Here is a 13762-nt window from a genome sequence, read left to right as displayed (position 1 = left end):
CTCCGTCAACAGACATCCATTTCCTTGCTCTGAACAATGCAGCAATAAGCATGGCTGTGTAGGTGTCACTGTGGTAATATTCAGAATGTTTTGTGCGGAAAGTTGTATAGTTGAGTTTTATGGTAGTTACATTTACTTAGTTTTTTAAAAGTTCCCATACTGACTTCCACAGAGGCCGCACTAGGCTACACTCCCACCAGTAGCAGACAGAGATTCATCTTTCTTTACATCCTCACCATTTGTTGTTATTTGATCTCTCGGTTTTGAATGTTTTTAAAAAACTGTTTATAAACTACATTTCTGACCCGTGGATCCCAGCCCGCAGCACCTCTCTGCTCCCAGACCCCGTGAGAGAGAGACCCAACTGCCTGGTCAGGTGGGCACTCATGAGGCTGCAGAGCAGAAGAGACCACCAACACTGCTCACCCCTGCCCACATCCCTGGCCCAAGAGGAAACTGTATAAGGCCTCTGGGCTCCCGTGGGGGAGGGCCCAAGAGCGGCAGGACCCCTGCCTGAGACACCTCCTGAACCTGAAGGAAACAGACCGGATAAACAGTTCTCTGCACCCAAATCCCGTGGGAGGGAGAGCTAAACCTTCAGAGAGGCAGACAAGCCTGGGAAACCAGAAGAGACTGCTCTCTGCACACACATCTCGGACGCCAGAGGAAAAAGCCAAAGACCATCTGGAACCCTGGTGCACTGAAGCTCCCAGAAGGGGCAGCACAGGTCTTCCTGGTTGCTGCCGCCGCAGAGAGCCCGAGGGCAGCACCCCACGAGCGAACTTGAGCCTCCGGACCACAGGTAAGACCAAATTTTCTGCTGCAAGAAAGCTGCCTGGTGAACTCAAGACACAGGCCCACAGGAACAGCTGAAGACCTGTAGAGAGGAAAAACTACACGCCCGAAAGCAGAACACTCTGTCCCCATAACTGACTGAAAGAGAGGAAAACAGGTCTACAGCACTCCTGACACACAGGCTTATAGGACAGTCTAGCCACTGTCAGAAATAGCAGAACAAAGTAACACTAGAGATAATCTGATGGCAAGAGGCAAGCGCAGGAACCCAAGCAACAGAAACCAAGACTACATGGCACCATCGGAGCCCAATTCTCCCATCAAAACAAACATGGAATATCCAAACACACCAGAAAAGCAAGATCTAGTTTCAAAATCATTTTTGATCATGATGCTGGAGGACTTCAAGAAAGACGTGAAGAACTCCCTTAGAGAACAAGTAGAAGCCTACAGAGAGGAATCGCAAAAATGCCTGAAAGAATTCCAGGAAAACATAAATAAACAAGTAGAAGCCCATAGAGAGGAGACACAAAAATCCCTGAAAGAATTCCAGGAAAACATAAATAAACAAGTAGAAGCCCATACAGAGGAGACACAAAAATCCCTGAAAGAATTCCAGGAAAACACAATCAAACAGTTGAAGGAATTAAAAATGGAAATAGAAGCAATCAAGAAAGAACACATGGAAACAACCCTGGATATAGAAAACCAAAAGAAGAGACAAGGAGCTGTAGATACAAGCTTCACCAACAGAATACAAGAGATGGAAGAGAGAATCTCAGGAGCAGAAGATTCCATAGAAATCATTGACTCAACTGTCAAAGATAATGTAAAGCGGAAAAAGCTACTGGTCCAAAACATACAGGAAATCCAGGACTCAATGAGAAGATCAAACCTAAGGATAATAGGTATAGAAGAGAGTGAAGACTCCCAGCTCAAAGGACCAGTAAATATCTTCAACAAAATCATAGAAGAAAACTTCCCTAACCTAAAAAAAGAGATACCCATAGGCATACAAGAAGCCTACAGAACTCCAAATAGATTGGACCAGAAAAGAAACACCTCCCGTCACATAATTGTCAAAACACCAAACGCACAAAATAAAGAAAGAATATTAAAAGCAGTAAGGGAAAAAGGTCAAGTAACATATAAAGGCAGACCTATCAGAATCACACCAGACTTCTCGCCAGAAACTATGAAGGCCAGAAGATCCTGGACTGATGTCATACAGACCCTAAGAGAACACAAATGCCAGCCCAGGTTACTGTATCCAGCAAAACTCTCAATTAACATTGATGGAGAAACCAAGATATTCCATGACAAAACCAAATTTACACAATATCTTTCTACAAATCCAGCACTACAAAGGATAATAAATGGTAAAGCCCAACATAAGGAGGCAAGCTATACCCTAGAAGAAGCAAGAAACTAATCGTCGTGGCAACAAAACAAAGAGAATGAAAGCACACAAACATAACCTCACATCCAAATATGAATATAACGGGAAGCAATAATCACTATTCCTTAATATCTCTCAATATCAATGGCCTCAACTCCCCAATAAAAAGACATACATTAACAAACTGGATGCGCAACGAGGACCCTGCATTCTGCTGCCTACAGGAAACACACCTCAGAGACAAAGACAGACACTACCTCAGAGTGAAAGGCTGGAAAACAACTTTCCAACCAAATGGTCAGAAGAAGCAAGCTGGAGTAGCCATTCTAATATCAAATAAAATCAATTTCCAACTAAAAGTTATCAAAAAAGATAAGGAAGGACACTTTATATTCATCAAAGGAAAAATCCACCAAGATGAACTCTCAATCCTAAATATCTATGCCCCAAATACAAGGGCACCAACATACGTAAAAGAAACCTTACTAAAGCTCAAAACACACATTGCACCTCACACAATAATAGTGGGAGATTTCAACACCCCACTCTCATCAATGGACAGATCATGGAAACAGAAATTAAACAGTGATGTCGACAGACTGAGAGAAGTCATGAGCCAGATGGACTTAACGGATATTTATAGAACATTCTATCCTAAAGCAAAAGGATATACCTTCTTCTCAGCTCCTCATGGTACTTTCTCCAAAATTGACCATATAATTGGTCAAAAAAACGGGCCTCAACAGGTACAGAAAGATAGAAATAATCCCATGCGTGCTATCGGACCACCACGGCCTAAAACTGGTCTTCAATAACAATAAGAGAAGAATGCCCACATATACGTGGAAATTGAACAATGCTCTACTCAATGATAACCTGGTCAAGGAAGAAATAAAGAAAGAAATTAAAAACTTTTTAGAATTTAATGAAAATGAAGGTACAACATACCCAAACTTATGGGACACAATGAAAGCTGTGCTAAGAGGAAAACTCATAGCGCTGAGTGCCTGCAGAAAGAAACAGGAAAGAGCATATGTCAGCAGCTTGACAGCACACCTAAAAGCTCTAGAACAAAAAGAAGCAAATACACCCAGGAGGAGTAGAAGGCAGGAAATAATCAAACTCAGAGCTGAAATCAACCAAGTAGAAACAAAAAGGACCATAGAAAGAATCAACAGAACCAAAAGTTGGTTCTTTGAGAAAATCAGCAAGATAGATAAACCCTTAGCCATACTAATGAGAGGACACAGAGAGTGCCTCCAAATTAACAAAATCAGAAATGAAAAGGGAGACATAACTACAGATTCAGAGGAAATTCAAAAAATCATCAGATCTTACTATAAAAAAGTATATTCAACAAAACTTGAAAATCTTCAGGAAATGGACAATTTCCTAGACAGATACCAGGTATCGAAGTTAAATCAGGAACAGAGAAACCAGTTAAACAACCCCATAACTCCTAAGGAAATAGAAGCAGTCATTAAAGGTCTCCCAACCAAAAAGAGCCCAGGTCCAGACGGGTTTAGTGCAGAATTCTATCAAACCTTCATAGAAGACCTCATACCAATATTATCCAAACTGTTCCACAAAATTGAAACAGATGGAGCCCTACCGAATTCCTTCTACGAAGCCACAATTACTCTTATACCTAAACCACACAAAGACACAACAAAGAAAGAGAACTTCAGACCAATTTCCCTTATGAATATCGACGCAAAAATACTCAACAAAATTCTGGCAAACCGAATTCAAGAGCACATCAAAACAATCATCCACCATGATCAAGTAGGCTTCATCCCAGGCATGCAGGGATGGTTTAATATACGGAAAACCATCAACGTGATCCATTATATAAACAAACTGAAAGAACAGAACCACATGATCATTTCATTAGATGCTGAGAAAGCATTTGACAAAATTCAACACCCCTTCATGATAAAAGTCCTGGAAAGAATAGGAATTCAAGGCCCATACCTAAACATAGTAAAAGTCATATACAGCAAACCAGTTGCTAACATTAAACTAAATGGAGAGAAACTTGAAGCAATCCCACTAAAATCCGGGTCTAGACAAGGCTGCCCACTCTCTCCCTACTTATTCAATATAGTTCTTGAAGTTCTAGCCAGAGCAATCAGACAACAAAAGGAGATCAAGGGGATACAGATCGGAAAAGAAGAGGTCAAAATATCACTATTTGCAGATGACATGATAGTATATTTAAGTGATCCCAAAAGTTCCACCAGAGAACTACTAAAGCTGATAAACAACTTCAGCAAAGTGGCTGGGTATAAAATTAACTCAAATAAATCAGTTGCCTTCCTCTATACAAAAGAGAAACAAGCCGAGAAAGAAATTAGGGAAACGACACCCTTCATAATAGACCCAAATAATATAAAGTACCTCGGTGTGACTTTAACCAAGCAAGTAAAAGATCTGTACAATAAGAACTTCATGACACTGAGGAAAGAAATTGAAGAAGACCTCAGAAGATGGAAAGATCTCCCATGCTCATGGATTGGCAGGATTAATATAGTAAAAATGGCCATTTTACCAAAAGCAATCTACACATTCAATGCAATCCCCATCAAAATACCAATCCAATTCTTCAAAGAGTTGGACAGAACAATTTGCAAATTCATCTGGAATAACAAAAAACCCAGGATAGCTAAAGCTATCCTCAACCATAAAAGGACTTCAGGGGGAATCACTATCCCTGAACTCAAGCAGTATTACAGAGCAATAGTGATAAAAACTGCATGGTATTGGTACAGAGACAGACAGATAGACCAATGGAGTAGAATTGAAGACCCAGAAATGAACCCACACACCTATGGTCACTTGATTTTTGACAAAGGAGCCAAAACCATCCAATGGAAAAAAGATAGCATTTTCAGCAAATGGTGCTGGTTCGACTGGAGGGCAACATGTAGAAGAATGCAGATCGATCCATCCTTATCACCCTGTACAAAGCTTAAGTCCAAGTGGATCAAGGACCTCCACATCAAACCAGACACACTCAAACTAATAGAAGAAAAACTAGGGAAGCATCTGGAACACATGGGCACTGGAAAAAATTTCCTGAACAAAACACCAATTGCTTATGCTCTAAGATCAAGAATCGACAAATGGGATCTTATAAAACTGCAAAGCTTCTGTAAGGTAAAGGACACTGTGGTTAGGAGAAAACGGCAACCAACAGATTGGGAAAAGATCTTTACCAATCCTACAACAGATAGAGGCCTTATATCCAAAATATACAAAGAACTCAAGAAGTTAGACCGCAGGGAAACAAATAACCCTATTAAAAAATGGGGTTCAGAGCTAAACAAAGAATTCACAGCTGAGGAATGCCGAATGGCGGAGAAACACCTAAAGAAATGTTCAACATCTTTAGTCATAAGGGAAATGCAAATCAAAACAACCCTGAGATTCCACCTCACACCAGTGAGAATGGCTAAGATCAAAAACTCAGGTGACAGCAGATGCTGGCGAGGATGTGGAGAAAGAGGAACACTCCTCCATTGTTGGTGGGATTGCAGACTGGTAAAACCATTCTGGAAATCAGTCTAGAGGTTCCTCAGAAAATTGGACATTGAACTGCCTGAGGATCCAGCTATACCTCTCTTGGGCATATACCCAAAAGATGCCTCAACATATAAAAGAGACACGTGCTCCACTATGTTCATCGCAGCCTTATTTATAATAGCCAGAAGCTGGAAAGAACCCAGATGCCCTTCAGCAGAGGAATGGATACAGAAAACGTGGTACGTCTACACAATGGAATATTACTCAGCTATCAAAAACAATGACTTTATGAAAATCATAGGCAAATGGTTGGAACTGGAAAATATCATCCTGAGTGAGCTAACCCAATCACAGAAAGACATACATGGTATGCACTCATTGATAAGTGGCTATTAGTCCAAATGCTTGAATTACCCTAGATGCCTAGAACAAATGAAACTTAAGACGGATGATCAAAATGTGAATGTTTCACTCCTTCTTTAAAAGGGGAACAAGAATACCCTTGGCAGGGAAGGGAGAGGCAAAGATTAAAACAGAGACTGAAGGAACACCCATTCAGAGCCTGCCCCACATGTGACCCATACATATACAGCCACCCAGTTAGACAAGATTGATGAAGCAAAGAAGTGCAGACCGACAGGAGCCGGATGTAGATCGCTCCTGAGAGACACAGCCAGAATACAGCAAATACAGAGGCGAATGCCAGCAGCAAACCACTGAACTGAGAATAGGTCCCCCGTTGAAGGAATCAGAGAAAGAACTGGAAGAGCTTGAAGGGGCTCGAGACCCCAAAAGTACAACAATGTCAAGCAACCAGAGCTTCCAGGGACTAAGCCACTACCTAAAGACTATACATGGACTGACCCTGGACTCTGACCCCATAGGTAGCAATGAATATCCTAGTAAGAGCACCAGTGGAAGGGGAAGCCCTGGGTCCTGCTAAGACTGAACCCCCAGTGAACTAGACTATGGGGGAGGGCGGCAATGGGGGGAGGGTTGGGAGGGGAACACCCATAAGGAAGGGGAGGGGGGAGGGGGATGTTTGCCCGGAAACCGGGAAAGGGAATAACACTTGAAATGTATATAAGAAATACTCAAGTTAATAAAAAAAAAAAACTACATTTCTTTTTCTATAAACTACACTTCAAAAATCAATTATAGAAGTCTATAATAACTAAATTTTTTTGTGAAAATCATCTCTATAGAAATTAGTGTCTATGGCTCTATTAGGTCACAGGGACCCTCTTCTGTTTGTACTAGAATAGTGATGGAACCTGGCTCTGATGCCTCGGTTTGGGCGCCAAGGCCGTCTTTTATTCGTTTTACTTTTCACATAAGCTAGTGGTTCTCAGCCTTCCCAATGTCACAGCCCTAAAGTGCAGTGCCCTACAGTATGCTGACCCCAACAATAAAACTATTTTCATTGCTACTTCATAACTGCATCTTTGCCACTGTTATGAATCATAATGTAAATATTTCTTTGGAGATAGAGGTTTGCTAAAAGGATCACAACCCAGGGGTTGAGAACAGCTGGCTTAAACCCGGTAATTTCTAAATCGCTTTCCTTTCCAAGAGCAAACAAGCTGACATAAGAATCAAGGCTCTTAGCCATCCTTGGTTGCCATGGTGACCACTTCCGGAGCCACACTTCACTCAGTACTGTTCTTTCCTAGCTTCTGTAGTTAGACCCCTGCGCGCCCTCCTTTGGAAAGTTCTTGCACTTCCAGATCACCCTTGCCTGCTGTTTTTCCTTGATGGGGGCCAAGTTTCTGCATGCTGGAGAGTTCGTTCACTGCCCCCTCACCTTGACCTCTGGCCATCACACTACAGCCTCACTCCAGCATCACCTGCCCAGTCATCCTAGATTGACATCACCTCTAGCAGTGCAACTTGGGCTCCTCAGTACTTTGCTACTATCCAGAGCAGCACCCCTCCTGTAAGCATTAGAGGCATTTTAATACACTAAAATTAAAAGCCAGCACGGCTGTTTAATCTCCTTACAGCTTTTATCCACTAGATGGCAATGCACCACCATTTTCTTTGTGATCCTAGAACTTCTGGTTGTTTAAGTCCGAAGGCCCTGAGGATAATTGCTCAGTACTTTCCTTTAAATGCTCCAGGACCCTATTCTATCAAAGACTTAGCCATCAAAGGCACTTGGGTTTCAGTTTGGCTTAAATGATTTTTTTAAAGGAGAGACAAGCTGTATTTTAGAGTGTTGGGTATTTTTATCTACTCAGACTAGCATCCCATAGCTCTCAGCTAAGGATATGTGAGCCCACAAAAAGCATAATTCAGAGACCCCAGAGTCTGCCTCTGTGTCTACAGCCATGTTCATTGCTAACATTTTCCAGCCACCTTTCTGTTCCTCCCTGGTCCCTCCTCCTGTAGATTTTTGCAGCCTTAGGCTCCACATATGTTCGTGTGTGTGTGTGTGTGTGTGTGTGTGCATGTGTGCGTGCATATGCACACTCAAGCTAGAACTTTTAAAGCCGTTTCATTCCTATCTTGTCAGCTAAGTATTTCATATTTATGTAAATTACGACACTGAATAGACTCCAAATATCTACTTAACTATGATCTGCATTAATGGAATATGGGATGGAAACAGGTTATAAAGGTCAATTTAGCTTAGTCTTAAATGGCTATGGTAACTTAGGAATAAATTTGATTCCTCCGAAGGGAAGCTTTTCTCTGCTTACCCAGAAGTGGTGCTTGCTCGAGCCAGGGGGACACTGAAGGAGATTTAGTTCTTACATTTGAGGCTTAGTGTGTGCTGCTGTCATAAATACCTTTCCATCTGCATTCCGTAACAACACTCTGAGAAATAAGGGCAAGCATTTGTTCCAGCAGCTAAGAGGGATTTATAGGCACCAAATGTACTTGACGGATACAAAGATGAATAAAATGCCTTCGTAGCTTTCTGGGAACTGCTAGTCTCACCGACAGTCTGAAGACACAGGACCAGGTACAATGCAGGGGCAATGCTGAGCAGGGCTGTGTGGAGCTGTCCATGAGCACAAAGCCAGCCGGAGCACTAATGAGGAGCCTTGAGAAAGTTTTGAGCATACGTAAGAGAGCAGCTATGACAGGAAGAACAGGCTCTAGATAAGCAAGGAAGAAAAGGCAGTTGTCTGAGCAGAGGCAGGTGAAGAGCACTGACACTGGATGACCAGGGAGCTCAGGGTGTTGCTATGTGTTGGGCCAGCTGGTTGAAGGCAGGGAAAGAAGTTGCTGGTGAGTGGGACACTGAGGGGCTAGACATCCTAGGTGCAGGTATTCAGACTGTACCCTTTGCACAAATACAGGCACTGTCTATTTTAACATGGGGGCATGCCTGTGTCCAATCTGTGCTTTCAAAAAAGAAGTGGACAGAGAGACTGGCAGATTTATAGAGAGAAGTTATAAAGATTCACTGTAGAGGGACTGAACCAGCCTCAGAGATAACCAGTGCAGGCGAGGGAAGAGGCTGAAGAGGCAGTAGACCTGGGGAATGCGAAGGTTTGAATTATTGCAACATGGTAGGGACGTTAAAGGGAATGAGGAGAAAGGGAAAAGAAAAATAGCTCTATGAGTAATAACTGCTATAATGAGGAAAAATGGAGATACAACAACTTTGCATGAATTTACTTTGTGTTTGCTAAGTTCGTGTGTGAAAACCCTTAGAATCAGGGTCAGAGAGATGAGAACCAAATACAGCTTGGGCTTGTGTGTGGTGGGGACAAAGGATAGTTGAGGTCAGGAGACCGCACAGTTTTGTCCGTCACGGCAAGTAGTGAGGAGAAGAAAAGTCAGCCTGAGATGGACTCACTGGTTTTGTTCTGGAAACATCTTGGAGAAGGAGAACAGGCCAGTGGACTGGTATTGGGATTGTCTAGAAATAGGTAGTTTTAGGGCAGAGCTAGAAAGAGCTGGAAGAGATTTTGGGTTGAAAATGATCCAGAAGGGGCTGGAGAGATGGATCGGTGGATCGGTGGATGGACCTGCTGTTCTTACAGAGGAGAGGACCTGGGTTCAATTCCAAGCACACACATGGTAGCTTGTAACTGTAACCCCAGCTCTAAGGGACCTGACACCCTCACACAGATATGCATGCAGGCAAAACATTAATTTGCAAAAAATAAAAATAAATTCATTATATATAGAAACAGAAAATGATGTAGAGCTCAGCGAGGGCTGTAGGTCACAGAGAAGTTAGACTAGGAAATGTACAAACAAGGGCATAAGTATCTGGATTTACACAAGTGAGATCATAAAATTTATTTCCAAAAGTCACCTTAGCCAAGCCTGCATTAATATCTTATGATTTTCTTTTACTCTCCAAATGCAGATAGTAGGGTCTTGCTTCATTAATGCCAACCACTTTAAATTTGGAGTTTTCTTAGATAAAGGCCCTCAGTCGTAGCCTGCCCTGATTTCTGTGTGTATGTGTGTTATAAGACTGTGGGAAGCTGAAGTGGCTCTTGTGCTTTACCTAGAAACTGGGTCCCAACTGAAATATTAATGGTAAGGATGACAATGTATTTAGTATTCATTGTGTAACTAGATCTCTGATGAGTAATTTCATTTGAAAGCAACCTTGTAAGCAATATATATGTGCTAGGTGAAACTGTGAAACTCAAACGGAAGGACTCGGCCCAAGTTGTAAGAATAGGTTTCAGGCAGGCTTCCCATGTCGTGACATGTGCACACGGATAAGCGAGAGCTATTGAGAGTTTAGGAGGGAGTGAAAACTGAATCTAAACCACAACAGAGGTGGAATTGAGTCCTTCAGTAAGGCCCAGATCTGCGTCTCTCAAAAATGTAAATATTTAGTACTGCTCTCTCTTAAATAAAAGACAAGATTATTGGGATAGAGAAGAGGGAACTGTAAAGGGAACAGGAAGACTGCACCCTCCCAAACCAGGAAGAGAATGAAAACTCAAAAAAACACAGGCAGAGAAGAAAGTGAGCGCATGTGTAAGGGGAGAAGCAGAAAGACTTACAGGAGTCCTTGTGGAAGTCATACGTGACATCTGTTTGGGTCCATTAGTGGCAAGACTTAATAATAGGTTGCGGGGGGGGGGGTGGATTTTAAGTTTGACATCAATCTAGACTACAATTCTGGAAAAATGACAGGTGATAGGACTGGGAGTCAACAGAGCAGTGAAGTCATTCTAGTGTCCAGGAATTAATTACTACAAAATTATGTTTGTTTTGGTGTTAGATACATGAGCCCAAGTATAACAGATTGAAAAATAAGTCTTTCTGAAATTAGAGAAATGGCTCAATTGGAAAACTGCTTACTGCAAAAGCACGAGTACCTGAGTTTGATCCCTAGCACCAAATAAAAATCTGGGCACACTGGTGCACCTGTACCATCTGGGCACACTGGTGCATACCTGTAACGCCCACAGTGGGAGGGCAGAGACACAAGAATCTCCAGGGCTCCCTGACAAGCTATGCTAGCCTAATTAGCAAGTCCCATCCTCAGTGATAGACCCTGTCTCCAGAAATAAAGTGGAGAACTAAGAAAGCACACACAGGTGCATACAAGAGCAACAGCACAACTGCCAAATATTTAAAACACTTTCAATTTGCTTTTTAATTCCCAAATGGCCAACCCTGTTTCCCTTTTGTTAGTTAATTCTAACATTACTTTATTCCAGAGAGGAAATCTAGTCTTGTGCATCAAATCCACCTTGTCCAAATATTCTCTATGTTCCTCCTCTAAATTTAAAACATACATGCATATACATTGGCACATGCTTGCACACAAGTTCTCTCTAGTATCTGAAGGCCCACTGTGTAAGGATAATAAATTACCTGGAGACCACACCTTGACCCTTGTTTCCAATCTGTTGCCCAACCCAGCTCAGCACCATCACATGCACCTGCTTATTAACCACCCATACATGTGAGTGCCGGCTCTTCCTGCTCTCTCAGAAACACCCTGGCTGCTCATTCTGTCTGTCCAACCTTTCTACCTCACGGCAAATCACCTTCAGCCTATTATGAAAACAGCAAACTCCAAAGACGACTTGCTGAAATCTCAGTGAACATGGAGTTGTTTGCACCTGTAGCTCCTAATTAATTGGCTGTGTGACAGCAAGTCCCTTCCCATCTCCAGCTCCACTAAGTCTGTCTAAGAGCAGGACTGAGACTCTTAAGACACAAAGGTCTTCAGGTGTTTGCAGTACCAAGAGTGAATAATCTCACTCCCATCATCATGTGATCTTAAGAAAACACCCAAGAATGGGCTGGATGGGCCCTATCTTATTTTCCTTTTATCCCAGGACTTACTCCTTTGGTGGCCTACAGTTTCTCTGTGACTCTGATCTACCATAGCTGATGGTCTGTTGATCTTGGCTACCTTCCCTGAACAGTCTAAACTTTCTCGTTGGTCTTCAGGAGCCCCTTGGTCTGCAAGCAGATTTAGAATTTCCATATTAGTGCACACACAGACTGGCTTCTACCCCGCAGTTTCCGTTTGCATTGTTCAGGAAGAGTTGCCTCTCTGAAAGACTCAGGTAAAGTGCCAGGAAAATATTTATCTGCTCATTCGTGCTTCATTTGTGGCCAGACTTGGCCCTGCCCTATTGCAAGGTCTGCCCTCAGGCGCCATGACTCATTCACCAAGCAGCAGGGATCAGCAGTCACCTCCACCCTTACCAGCTGGGAAAAACAGCTTAGAGCTCCTTTCTTCCCCAAATTCTTCCTCCAGTACCCACCCAGAGTCAACACTCTGATCACTGGCGGCCATTTCTTTTTGTAACGTTCTGTGGCAATTAGACTGAGCACTCTTACAAGGAAGGAGTAAGGGAAATTTCCACTCGTAACTGTCACCTTAAAAATGGGCAGGTTGCAAAGATGGGTCAAAGGTTATAGAGCATAGAGAATGTTCTATATCAGAGGGAGTTTATTTGATTCCTGGTTCAGTGTGGCCCATCTCTCTAGATCAGTTGCTTGTAACCTTTGGCCTTTCCACACACCTAGTTTCAGAGTGAGAAGATTACACTTAGCTGCTGACTCCCGTCCCTATGGTCATGCAGCGCCTGAGTCATGCTTACAGCTAATGTGGCTTTAGGGGCATTGGTCTGCGGTAGTGATAAAACCAAGTCATCACCATTTAACATATTTACACAGAGGTCTCAAAGCCAAGCCCAAACATGCACACACGCTGTGCTGTGGGGAGGTGGATTACCTAGTAGCTGTCTGTAGATGGCTACTAGACCAAAACACCAGGCCTTTATAATTTGATCCAGAAAACAATTCGTAATGAGGGAAATAGCACTAAATACGTAATTACATAATTAAATACGTAATATAGGAAATACCATTGAAAAAGCACACAGACTATGTGGGTACCTCAAGAGAATCCAAGCTACAATCAAGTTTACTTCTAGGAGATAAAACGTAAGTCATAGGAAGAAAGTCTATTTAGACTAATCTATTTAGACTTTTGAGTAATATTTATCCCAAAGGTTAATGTTAAAAAGGGACCATGGAGTGGAGGTGAGTAGTGGAATGTTGGCCTCCCAATCAATGCTCTGAATTTGAGCCCCAGACCTGAAAGAAAAGGTGGAGGGGGGGGGGAATCCCCACAGGCTGATGGTATCAGAACTCATCCTAAGGCACTATAAAAATCCTAAACTCGTAGTTAACCTTAACTGAAGGTGGGTGGCGAATATAAACTCTGAATAAGCAACTCACAGGAATTTATAAAAATGACCCAGTTTGGTGTGAACAGCTACATATCGGAACCAATTCAGTACAGATGTACTTGATTACAAGCGCCACGTCCATCTCTGTTCAGATCTGTAAGCAGGCCTGTTGATGATGATATCCCTCGTGCATGACTTAGAAATGCAACCAAAAGCTGAATGCCCTCCACGTTTCAATGCGGTGTTTCTCACCCTGTTATAAGCAGCTGCTGGGTCTTGGAGCCAATGACATCAGCCTGACAAATTCATGAGTATCTGGAGGACGGGACAATCACTGGGTCTGCATATACACCATTTCCCCAAACTCAAATCTATAGAAAATTTAGTTAACTCAACTGAA

This window comes from Rattus norvegicus, chromosome 4, assembly GCF_021556685.1.
Source record: "Rattus norvegicus strain SHRSP/BbbUtx chromosome 4, alternate assembly SHRSP_T2T, whole genome shotgun sequence".
NCBI lineage: Eukaryota > Metazoa > Chordata > Mammalia > Rodentia > Muridae > Rattus > Rattus norvegicus.
This window is presented reverse-complemented; position numbering follows the sequence as displayed.